General features: G+C 35.7%; 1 protein-coding gene across 2 annotated transcripts in view; it reads left to right on the top strand.

Moving 5' to 3' along the window:
* Window positions 1–12137, top strand: part of FUT8 (fucosyltransferase 8) — a 327874-nt gene that overhangs the window by 32186 nt on the left and 283551 nt on the right. The window lies entirely within an intron of this gene.

The raw sequence follows: 12137 nt of genomic DNA, 5'->3' as shown, positions 1-12137 counted from the left end.
CTTTAACTACTTTGATATTCCTTTGAGGAGTTTTGATTGAATCAGTATTATTAATACGGTGGTTGCCAAATGGTGATTTCTCCTTTAATTAGTTGACATTCTAACATGTACATACACATAGGTTCTTATTTTTACTTAATGCTATCAAATTACTATCATTTATTTTGATTCTCAGATTGTCATAGATCTGGTCCCTTTAGACCAACTCATGTGTTCTTAAGGCATATTTCCATGATTCTTTGAGCATTTCCTTAGTTTCTGGCACAAGATATTCTGGCCCAGAATATCTATCCCAGCTGCTGAGGTGAAATCAGCAATTTTCCCAAGAAGTCTCAATCCTCTTAGTGGAGAAGAGTATTTAGATAAAAGGTCTGGGTGCTAGTTATTGTGCTCATTGTCACTGGGGTGTCATTGCTTCCAGGCCCTCTAGATAGAGTAAGGAGAATATACATGCTGACACATTCATATCCATTTATATTTCTATGTATGTACATTTATAACTGAGCTCAAGTTGATAGCTCCATTTTCAATCCAGTACCCCAGGATTCATTCCAAACTTAATTTTTCAAGTATTTCTAATTCCCTTTGCTGACAGCGAGACACCTGCCTCTGATTATTTATGATACATTTGCTTATTCAATTAATCTTAGAATGCATAAAAGATAGCCTTAAAATTGATAACCTATTCCAGTGGTAAAACACACTAATGTTAGTTTTGTTTTCAGCTTGAGAGTATAGACAAAATACCATGCTCAAAAGTTACTTCAGGGAACACCTGGGTGGCTCAGTTGGTTAAGTGTCTGCCTTTGGCTCAGGTCATGCTCAGGGTCCTGGTATTGAGCCCTGAATCAGGCTCCTTACTCGGCAGGGAGCCTGCTTCTCCCTCTACCTGCCACTCCCCATGCTTGTACTCTCTCTCTCTCTCTGACAAATAAATAAATAAAATCTTAAAAAAAAAAGTCACTTCAGTTCTCTCCAGTGGCCCTATTTTTCTTTCAGTGGTGATGTGTTAATTATTTGAAATACTTTAGGTCTGGTTCCTTCTGTTTATATACTACTTTAAGGGCTAGCCCTTTTCTATACTTGTTGATTTTATGTATTTTTTGGGGTATGTGAAACACTCATATGGTCGAGAACTATAAGAGTTCATTAACAGGAGTCCAGAACTCTATAAAAAAGTATTCTCAAATGTCATTCCCCCATCTCTTCCACTCCATTTTCATACACCCTCTGAAAAATGACCTCCTAAAAGACATGCATGAGACATGCATACACTAATCTCTGGAACCTGTGAATGTTATCTTGTATGAAAACAGGGTCTTTGTAGATGTGATTAAAGTGAGGTAAGGTTTTTGAGATGGAGACATTACCCTGGGTAGGTCCTACATACAGTCAAATATATTCTTATAAGAGAGAAGCAGAGGGAGACTTGACATAGAAGAAGAGAAGGCAGTATGATCATAGAGGTAGAGATTATAATGATGTAGGTACAAGCCAAGGAATGTGGGCAGCCACCAGAGGCCGGAAGAGACAAGGAACAGATTCCTTCCTAGAGACTCCTAAGGGAGTGAGGCCCTTTTAAACCTTACTTTCGGCTCAGTGAAACTGATTGTGGATTTCTGGCCTTCAGAACTGTTAAGAGTAAATTTGTTTTAGGCTGCCAGGTTTGTGGTAATTTGTTACAGCAGCCACAGATACTGATATACATTCCTTGCTAGTGACCAGTCTTACAATTTAAGGACCAGTCTTACAATTTTCTTGTTTAATCTTTAATTTATTTTATCCTGATCCATGGATATTTTCTTAATTCCCCTTCATACTCAAAAGTTTACATACAATAAATATTCTTTGCTCTTTACTTTTTTTTCTTAATATATCCTGGAAGTCACATATCTTCCTCATCTTTCTATAGTTGCATAGTACTTGATTGTATGGATGTAATAGTTTACTCAACCATGCTCCAATTTAGGATTTTTCACATTTAAGGTTTCTATTAATTTGATTAAAAGCAATGCTGCAATGAATAACTTTGTGCATATATGTTTGTATACTTTTGGGGGTTTTTGTAGGGTAAATTTCTAGAAGTGAAATTGCTAAGTCAGAAGTTAAATACCCTATAAGTTTTATTAGATGTTGCTAAATTTTTCTCCATTAGCATTGTACTAGTTTACCTTATCACCAGCAATTTATGAGAGTACCTGTTTTCCTGTAGTTTTGGCAGCAGAATATTATATTTAAAATTTTGGGGGATAGATAAAAAGTGGCATATCAACGTAATGAGTGAGGTTGAACATTTTTTGTATGTTTAAGGGCAGTTTTAGGGTGTTTTATTATCTGAATTATCTGTTGCCAATTTCTCTCTCAGGTTTTGGGTTTAATTTTCTCTCAGCTTTTAAGAATTCTTTCTATGCTAGGGATATTAGATTTTTATCTGTAATGTATGTTGTATATATTTTCTGTCAATTTTTCACCTGTCTTTTGATTTTGCTTATAGCATCTTTTAAAAAAAAATATTTAATTTTTTTTAGAGAACTTTTAAGTTTACAGAAAAATTTATCAGAAAGTACAGAGTTCTCTAATTATACCCACTGCTCCCCTGTTCCTTCCGTGTTATTTACATCTTAGAGTGACACATTTGTTATAATTGATGAACCCCAATATTAATACATTATTACTAACTAAAGTCCATAGTTACATTAGAGTTCATTCTTTGTGTCGTATATTTTATGAAATTTGACAAATTTATAATAACGGTTGTCTGCTATTATTCTGTCATACAAAACAGCTTTTCTATATTAAGCATCTTCTCTGACCACATGGTATGAAACTAGAAATCCATTACAAAAAGAAAACTGGAAGATTCAGGTGATGAAATAACATACTACTGAACAACGAATCAAATAAAAAATTACCTTGAGACAAATGCAAATGGAAATACAGCATACCAGAACCTAAGAGATACAGTAAAAACAGTTCTAAGAGGAAAGTTCATAGCAAGAAACACCACCCTCATTAAGTAAAAAGAGCTCAGGGGCACCTGGGTGGCTCAGTCATTAAGTGTCTGCCTTCGGCTCAGGGCATGATCCCCAGGGTCCTGGGATTGAGCCCCGCATCGGGCTCCCTGCTCTGCGGGAGGCCTGCTTCTCCCTCTCCCACTCCCCCTGCTTGTGTTCCCTCTTTCGCTGTCTCTCTCTCTGTCACATAAATAAATAAAATCTTAAAAAAAAAAAAAGAATCGTTTCTCTAATTTCTCTTTCTACAGTTGCGTTGTTAGTGTAAAAGAAAGCAACTGATTTCTCTGCATTGATGTTGTATCCTGCCACATTACTGAATTGCTGTATGAGTTCTAGTAATTTGGGGGTGGAGTCTTTTGGGTTTTCCACGTAAAGTATCATGTCATCTGCGAAAAGAGAGAGTTTGACTTCTTCTTTGCCAATTTGAATACCTTTTATTTCTTTTTGTTGTCTGATTGCTGTTGCTAGGACTTCTAATACTATGTTGAACAATAGTGGCGAGAGTGGGCATCCTTGACGTGTTCCTGATCTTAAGGGAAAGGCTCTCAGCTTTTCCCCATTGAGGATGATATTCGCTGTGGGTTTTTCATAGATGGATTTTATGAACTTGAGGAATGTTCCCTCTATCCCTATACTCTGAAGAGTTTTAATCAGGAAAGGATGTTGTATTTTGTCAAATGCTTTTTCTGCATCAATTGAGAGGACCATATGGTTCTTCTCCCTCCTCTTATTAATGTGTTCTATCAGATTGATTTGCGAATGTTGAACCACCCTTGCGTCCCAGGGATAAATCCCACTTGGTCGAGGTGGATGATCCTTTTAATGTATTGTTGGATCCTATTAGCTAGGATTTTGTTGAGGATTTTGGAATCCATATTCATCAGGGATATTGGTCTGAATTCTCCTTTTTGATGGGGTCTTTGCCTAGTTTGGGGATTAAGGTAATGCTAGCCTCATAGAATGAGTTTGAAAGTTTTCCTTCTGTTTCTGTTTTTTGACACAGCTTCAGTAGAATAGGTATTATTTCTTCTTTGAATGTTTGGTAGAATTCCCCAGGGAATCCATCAGGCCCCGGACTCTTGTTTTTTGGGAGGTTTTTGATCACTGCTTTAATATCGTTACTGGTTATTGGCCTATTCAGGTTGTCAGTTTCTTCCTGTTTCAGTCTTGGCAGCTTATAGGTTTCCAGGAAGGCCTCCATTTCATCCACATTGCTCAGTTTATTGGCATATAGTTGTTGATAATAATTTCTAATAATTGTTTTTATTTCTTTGGTGTTAGTCGTGATCTCTCCCCTTTCATTCATAATTTTATTAATTTGGGTCCTTTCTCTTTTCTTTTGGGTAAGTCTGGCCAGTGGTTTATCGATCTTATTAATTCTTTCAAAGAACCAACTTCTAGTTTCGTTGATCTGATCTACTGTGTTTCTGGTTTCTAATTCATTGATCTCTGCTCTAATCTTAATTATTTCTCTTCTAATGTGTGGCTTAGGCATCGTTTCTTGCTTTTTCTCTGGTTCTTTAAGGTGTAGAGTTAGTTGGTGAATTAGGGATTTTTCTTTTATTTTGAGTGAGGCTTGGATGGCTATGTATTTCCCCCTTAGGATGAGAAACGATTCCATTTACAATAAAACCAAAAACCATAAGATACCTCGGAATAAACCTAACCAAAGAGGTAAAAAATCTATACTCTAGGAACTACAAAACACTCATGAAAGAAATTGAAGAAGACACAAAAAGATGGAAAAATATTCCATGCTCATGGATCGGAAGAATAAACATTGTTAAAATGTCTATGCTACCCAGAGCAATCTATACCTTCAGTGCCATCCCAGTCAAAATTCCAATGACATTTTTCAAAGTGCTGGAACAAACAATCCTAAAATTTGTATGGAATCAGAAAAGATCCTGAATCACCAAGGAAATGTTGAAAAAGAAAAACAAAGCTGGGGGCATCACGTTGCCTGATTTCAAGCTATATTACAAAGCTGTGATCACCAAGACACCATGGTACTGGCACAAAAACAGACATATAGGCCAATGGAAAAGAATAGAGAGCCCAGATATGGACCCTCAACTCTATGGTCAAATAATCTTTGACAAAGCAGGAAAAAACATGCAATGGAAAAAAGACAGTCTCTTCAATAAAAGGTGCTGGGAAAATTGGACAGCCACATGCAGAAGAATGAAATTCGACCATTCTCTAACACCATTCACAAAGATAAACTCAAAGTGGATGAAAGACCTCAATGTGAGACAGGAATCCATCAAAATCCTAGAGGAGAACATAGGCAGTAACCTCTTTGACATCGGCCACAGCAACTTCTTTCAAGATACATCTCCAAAAGCTAGTGAAACAAAAGCAAAAATGAACTTTTGGGACTTCATCAAGATAAAAAGCTTCTGCACAGCAAAGGAAACAGTCAACAAAACAAAGAGGCAACCCACAGAATGGGAGAAGATATTTGCAAATGACACTACAGGTAAAGGGCTGGTATCCAAGATCTATAAAGAACTTCTCAAACTCAACACCTAAAAAACAAATAGCAAGTCAAAAAGTGGGCAGAAGATATGAAAAGACACTTCTCTGAAGAAGACATACAAATGGCTATCAGACACATGAAAAAATGTTCATCATCATTAGCCATCAGGGAAATCCAAATCAAAACCACATTGAGATACCACCTTACACCAGTTAGAATGGCAAAAAATGGACAGGGAAAGAAACAACAAATGTTGGAGAGGTTGTGGAGAAAGGGGAACCCTCTTACACTTTTGGTGGGAATGCAAGTTGGTACAGCCACTTTGGAAAACAGTGTGGAGGTTCCTCAAAAATTTAAAAATAGAGCTACCCTATGACCCAGCAATTGCACTCCTGGGTATTTACCCCAAAGACACAGATGTAGTGAAAAGAGGGGCCATATGCACCCCAGTGTTCATAGCAGCAATGTCTGCAATAGCCAAACTGTGGAAAGTGCCCTTCAACAGATGAATGGATAAAGAAGATGTGGTCCATATATACAATGGAATATTACTCAGCCATCAGAAAAGATGAATACCCAACTTTTACATCAACATGGATGGGACTGGAGGAGATTATGCTAAGTGAAATAAGTCAAGCAGAGAAAGTCAATTATCATATGGTTTTACGTATTTGTGGAACATAAGGAATAGCATGGAGGACATTAGGAGAAGGAAGGGAAAAATGGGGAGCAGTAATTGGAGGGAGAGATGAACCATGAGAGACTATGGACTCTGAGAAACAAACAGGGTTTTAGAGGGGAGGTGGGGAGGGGGGATGGGTTAGCCCGGTGATGGGTATTAAGGAGGGCACGCACTGCATGGAGCACTGGGTGTTATACGAAAACAATGGATCATGGATCACCACATCAAAAACCAATGATGTATTGTATGGTGACTAACATAACATAATAAAATTTAAAAAAAAGAAAAAAAAAGAAAAACTAATGATGTATGGTGACTAACATAATAAAATAACATTAAAAGAATAAAAAAAAAAAAGAGCTCAAATAAATGACCTAACTTTATACCTCAAGGAACTAGAAAAAAGAAGAACAAACTGAATCCAAAGTTAATAGGGAAAAGGAAATTCTAAAGATCAGAGTAGAAATAAATGAAATAGAGACTAAAAAGACAATAGAAAAGATCAGTGAAACTAAGAACTGTTTTCTTTAAAAAGATAAAATAGACATACCCTTAGCTAGACTCACCAAGGAAAAAAGGGAGAGGATTCAAAATCAGAAATGAAAGAGAAGGTGTTATAACTGGTGCCATGGACATACGAAGGATCATAAGATGCTTATGAACAATTATATGCCAACAAATTGGACAACTTAGAGAAATGGATAAATTCTCAGAAACATACAACTTACCAAGACTGAATCATGAAAATTGAAATTCTGAACAGACCAATTACTAGTAAGGAGATTTAATCAGTAATCAAAAACCTTTCAACAAATAAAACTCTAGTCCCAGATGGCTTTTCTGGTGAATTCTACCAGATGTTTAAAGAAGAGTTAATATCAATCTTTCTCAAACTCTATAAAAATTCTAAGAGGAAGAAATACTCCTGAACTCATATTGCAAGGCCAGTATTACCCTTATACCAAAGCCAGTCAGGGACAATATAAAGTAAAGAAACCTACACCAGTATTCCTGATGAACATAGATGTAAAAATCTTTAACAAAATATTTTTATTTTTTTAAAGATTTTATTTATTTATTTGACAGAGAGAGACACAGTGAGAGAGGGAACACAAGCAGGGGGAGTGGGAGAGGGAAAAGCAGGCTTCCTGTGGAGCAGGGAGCCCGATGTGGGGCTTGATCCCAGGACCCTGGGATCATGACCTGAGCCGAAGGCAGACGCTTAACGACTGAGCCACCCAGGCGCCCCTAACAAAATATTATCAAACCAAATTTCAACAATATATTAAAAGGATCATACACCATGATCAAGTGGGATTTACCCCTGGGATGCAAAGATGATTCAACATACACAAGTCAATAAATGTGATACACCAAGTTAATAGAATGAAAGATAAAGATCTTATCATCTCAATAGATGCATTAAAAGTATTTGACAAAACATAACATCCTTTTCATGATAAAAACTGTCAACAAATTGAGTGTAGAAGAAGGAACTTACCTCAACCATGGAATGGGAGAAAATATTTCCAAGTCATATATTTGATAAGGATTTAATATCCAAAATATATGAATAACTAAACTACTCAATAGCAAAAATTTTTTAATCCAGTTATAAATAGGCAAAGGAACTTAATAGACATTTTTCCATAGAAGACCTACAAATGGCTTAGTTACATGAAAAGATGCTTGACATTACTAATCACTAGGGAAATACAAATCAAAACCACAATGAGATATAACCTCCACCTATTATAATGGCTGTTATCAAAAAGACAAGAGATAACAAGTGTTGGCAAGGCTGTGGAGAAAAGGGAACTCTTGTGTGAACTATTGGTGGGAATGTAAATTAGACACCCACCATGGAAAACAGTACGGAGTTTCCTCAGAAAGTTAAAAATAGGGCTACCATATGATCCAGCAATCCTACTTCTGGGTATATATCCAAGGAAGTGAAACTGGATCTTGAAGAGATACTTGCACTCCCATCTTCTTTGCAGCATTATTCACAATAGCCAAGATACCTGTTAGTGGATGAATGGATAAAGGGGATGTACATAATATATATACAATGGAATGTTCAGCTATAGAAAGGAAATCCTATCATTGGTGACAACATGGATGGACATTGAGGGCATTATATGCTAAGTGAAATAAGTCAGAGAGAGACAAGTAACTGTGTATCATACAGTATAGGTACTTGAATTGCGTATGTGGAATCTGAAAAAGCTGAACTCCTAGAAACCGTGAAATGGTGGTTACCAGGGGCTGGGGGATGGCGGAAATGAGATGTTGGCCAAAGGGTACACACTTCAGTTATAAAAGTTCTGAGAAAGTTAAGTTTTTATTGATCAAACTTTAGGTTCACTGACTCTTTCCTATATCATTTCCAGTGTGTTCTCCTTATTGTAGATACTCTTTTACTGTTCTAGAATTTCTATTTGGTTGTTTTTCTGTGGATTCTATTTCTTTATGAGCATATTTTCCTTTATTCATTGGGCATAATTGTAAAAGCTCTTTTAAAATCCTTGTTTATTGATACCAACATCTGATTCTATAAGGTTGGTATTTACGTATTTTTTTGTTGTTTGGTTTATTTTCTTGACCTTTGTATGTCAAATAAATTTGGATTGTAGTCTTTACGTTATGAATGTTATGGAATTCCATTATATTCCTCTATAAAAGGGCTGATGCAGGCAATTAATTTGGTTATACTCATACTACAAACTCTGTATGTTAGGAGGCAGTTAAGTTTGGCCATGCCTACTTTAAAAAATAGTTTTTGTTGAATATGTCAGTTAAAAATTGTATCTTTTGCTTTTGGATTTTGAATCACTGCTAGACTGACTTTTCTCATTCCCAGGTTATACTTGAAATCATTTATGTTTTCTTACAGGACTTTCATGGTTTCAATTTTTATATTTTGATCTCTAATCCATTTGGAATTTATCTTTATGTATTATACAATTTTGTTTTTTTCCATTTCATTCAAAAGTTGTTTAAGATAACAGTTTTTAACCTGCAGGAGTAAGGGCTTTTTGTTATTTTTCATATGTAGTTTTATTGCACTGTGATCAGAAAACATAATTTGTGGTATTTTTACTATTGTGAACTTACTGAGATTTTCTGTATGACCTTATATATGATCAGTTTTTGTGAATAGTCCATGTCCACACGAAAAGAGATTGTTTTCTCTATCAGTATACAAAATTCAATATAGCAAGTTCAGTATGTTACAATAATGTACCTTACCGATTACATTGCTTTGGTCTTCTTTAGCTTCACTTACTATTACTCTGTTTCTATTAATTTTTTCATACAGCTATTGTAGATTTTTGTTTTATAAAGCTTGTGACAGGGTTATTTGGTGCAAAAGTATTTGTAACTGATTTATCTTCCTCATTGTTAATTTGTCCTTTAACATAGAAAAAGCCCTGTTTTGTCTTGCTAGGTGTTTTTTGGGCTTGAATTCTACCTTGTCAGTTATTAACATCATAACCTCTGTTTTCTTTTTGATTGTATTTGCCCATTATACCTTTGCTCATATCTTTTTCCTTTCAATGTTTCTTAATGACTTTGTTTTTAGGTGTTCCTTGTATAATATACAATTGGATTTTACTTCATGAGCCAATCTAAAATTTTTTTTTCTTTTAGTAGAGGAGTTAAGCTCTTTGCATTTATTATTGACACTGATACGCTAGATTTTTAGCTCTGACAATTATTTATTATATTTACTGTGTGTATTCTGTTTACTGTTTGGCTTTCATTATGTTGTATTATGTTTTCATTGCTCTTTTTAAGAGTTTGCTTTGACTTTTTTTTGATATTTAGTATATTTATCTGAATAAAGTATGGAGTTTCATTAGTAATAATATATTTACATTTTTTTCATTAATTGTGACAAGTGTTCAGTAGTAATGCAAAATGTTAACCATAGGGGAATCTGGGTGTCCCGCGTATGGAAACTCTTTGTATGTTGCAACTTGTCTGTAATATAAAACTATTCTAAAATTTAAAAAAACATTTTTTTTTAAATTTATTTATTTGACAGAGAGAGAGACAGTGAGAGAGGGAACACAAGCAGGGGGAGTGGGAGACGGAGAAGGAGGCTTCCCGCAGAGCAGGGAGGCCGATGCAGGGCTCGATCCCAGGACCCTGGGATCATGACCTGAGCTGAATGACTGAGCCGCCCAGGCGCCCTAAAAAAACATTTTTTTAATGTAGTAGGACTGAAGGTGTCCAAGACTGGTTTGGGAAAGTACATTTTATGTGAGTTTATTGCTGAACTTGGTGAATATAAGCTGTATTTTTCAGTTTCCAGTAAATCAGGGAGGTGTAATCACTGTATTCGATGGTAAAGAGTTAGAGGAAAACATCTCTGTTTTGTAAGAATGAAAAAAAAATCAGTTTTTGGACTGGAAAATTTTTAAGCAAAAGATTAAGGAAAACAGTTGCTTCTAGAACTGGTTACTCAAATCATATCTTGTCAAGATGAATTATTTAGAATGTTGTTGGGGAAGAGGGCTTGTTTAGTAGTAAGGCATAAAGGTGAATTGGTATATAAACCCAAGAATTTTAATGGCTCCTACAAGGTATAGTTTAGGCTTTTACTCCCAGAATTTTAGAGCTGCAAGAGACTTTTAGAATTTTTTCCAGTTCTTTCATTTGTAGAAGAATAACTAGAGTCTAGGCAAGTGATATGTTACATCCAAAATCATGTAGTAAATTGATATTCAGAGCTGGGACTAGATTCAAAGACTATTCTTCATTTCTGTTTTAAGATTCTTTCCTCAATGCCAGAATGTATTCTTGAAAGTCACGATAATCTTGAAAGTCAGGACATTCTGAGCTCCTCATATCCTACTTACCATGCAGCTAAGGCAAGGTTACATATTTATACTGGCATTTTAAAAAAAGGCACAAGTGATTTTTTTATTCAACATTATAGAGATAATGTTAGGTCATAAGCCTCTGCCTTGTTGATTTTTTTCTCTGTATCTTATCCAGTAGGGGAAGGGCCTGGTTGAAGATTGTAGCAAAAGGCCAGTCATTATGAACTATAGACTGGGAGCTAGAACTGGAGCTGGTGGTGGAAACCATAAAAATGCCAGATGATGTGGGGGTTGGGATGCTGTTGGGATGATGACTAAGTGGACTCTAGAACCTGTAGAAAAGGGGACAGAGTAAAGGAGGCTGTGGAGCTACCATCAAACTCATGCTAATCATGAGGGCCAGTTCTACTTTCGTTCCATGGAGCATTCTACTACTTGCCAGCTAAGATTTAGGATAGCCATAGATAATGAAATAAAATTCATCTGACATCTGCAAGACATTTTTATTTTGCAGAGTACTGTCACAAATATTACTCTGTTTGATCCTTGCAATATCCTTGTGAGATGGGTAAAAGGGATATTGGTGAGCAGAAAATGTTAAATACTAATGGGTGTCAAGACGGCAGTGTGTTAGAAACCACTAAAGGATATAAAAATGAATACACATAGTTTTGGCTCTCATGGTGTACACAATCTTGTGGAGATGGGGTAGGGAAAACAGCGAAAGGTAGTGTTAAGGCAAGTTGAAAAAGATTTAGAAATTCAAATTACCATGGAAATTTAAAAGGAATGATGGTATTATAACTGATGGAAATTTTAGCATTTTGCCTTCTGATTTCAGACTAGTTGAAAGAATAACTATAAAAGGATCTCTTTACTTTTTTTTTTATTGTATGTTACTGTTCTGTTAAATAAGGCATAACATTTCATAAGGCTATTTTGGGACTACAGTCAGTGACCACACAATAGTGGTCCAACTCTCTAAATAACAATACTAGACAAACTGGACACCCTCTCACATATGGACAAATCTGCATGGAAAAGTACTCAAGTTTTAGGTGTGGACTTGTGTACTTTATTTTCCCTTTCTCTAGTATATTAAGAAATGACTTGCACTTCAACTTGCC

This window comes from Neomonachus schauinslandi, chromosome 9, assembly GCF_002201575.2.
Source record: "Neomonachus schauinslandi chromosome 9, ASM220157v2, whole genome shotgun sequence".
NCBI lineage: Eukaryota > Metazoa > Chordata > Mammalia > Carnivora > Phocidae > Neomonachus > Neomonachus schauinslandi.
This window is presented reverse-complemented; position numbering and strand designations above follow the sequence as displayed.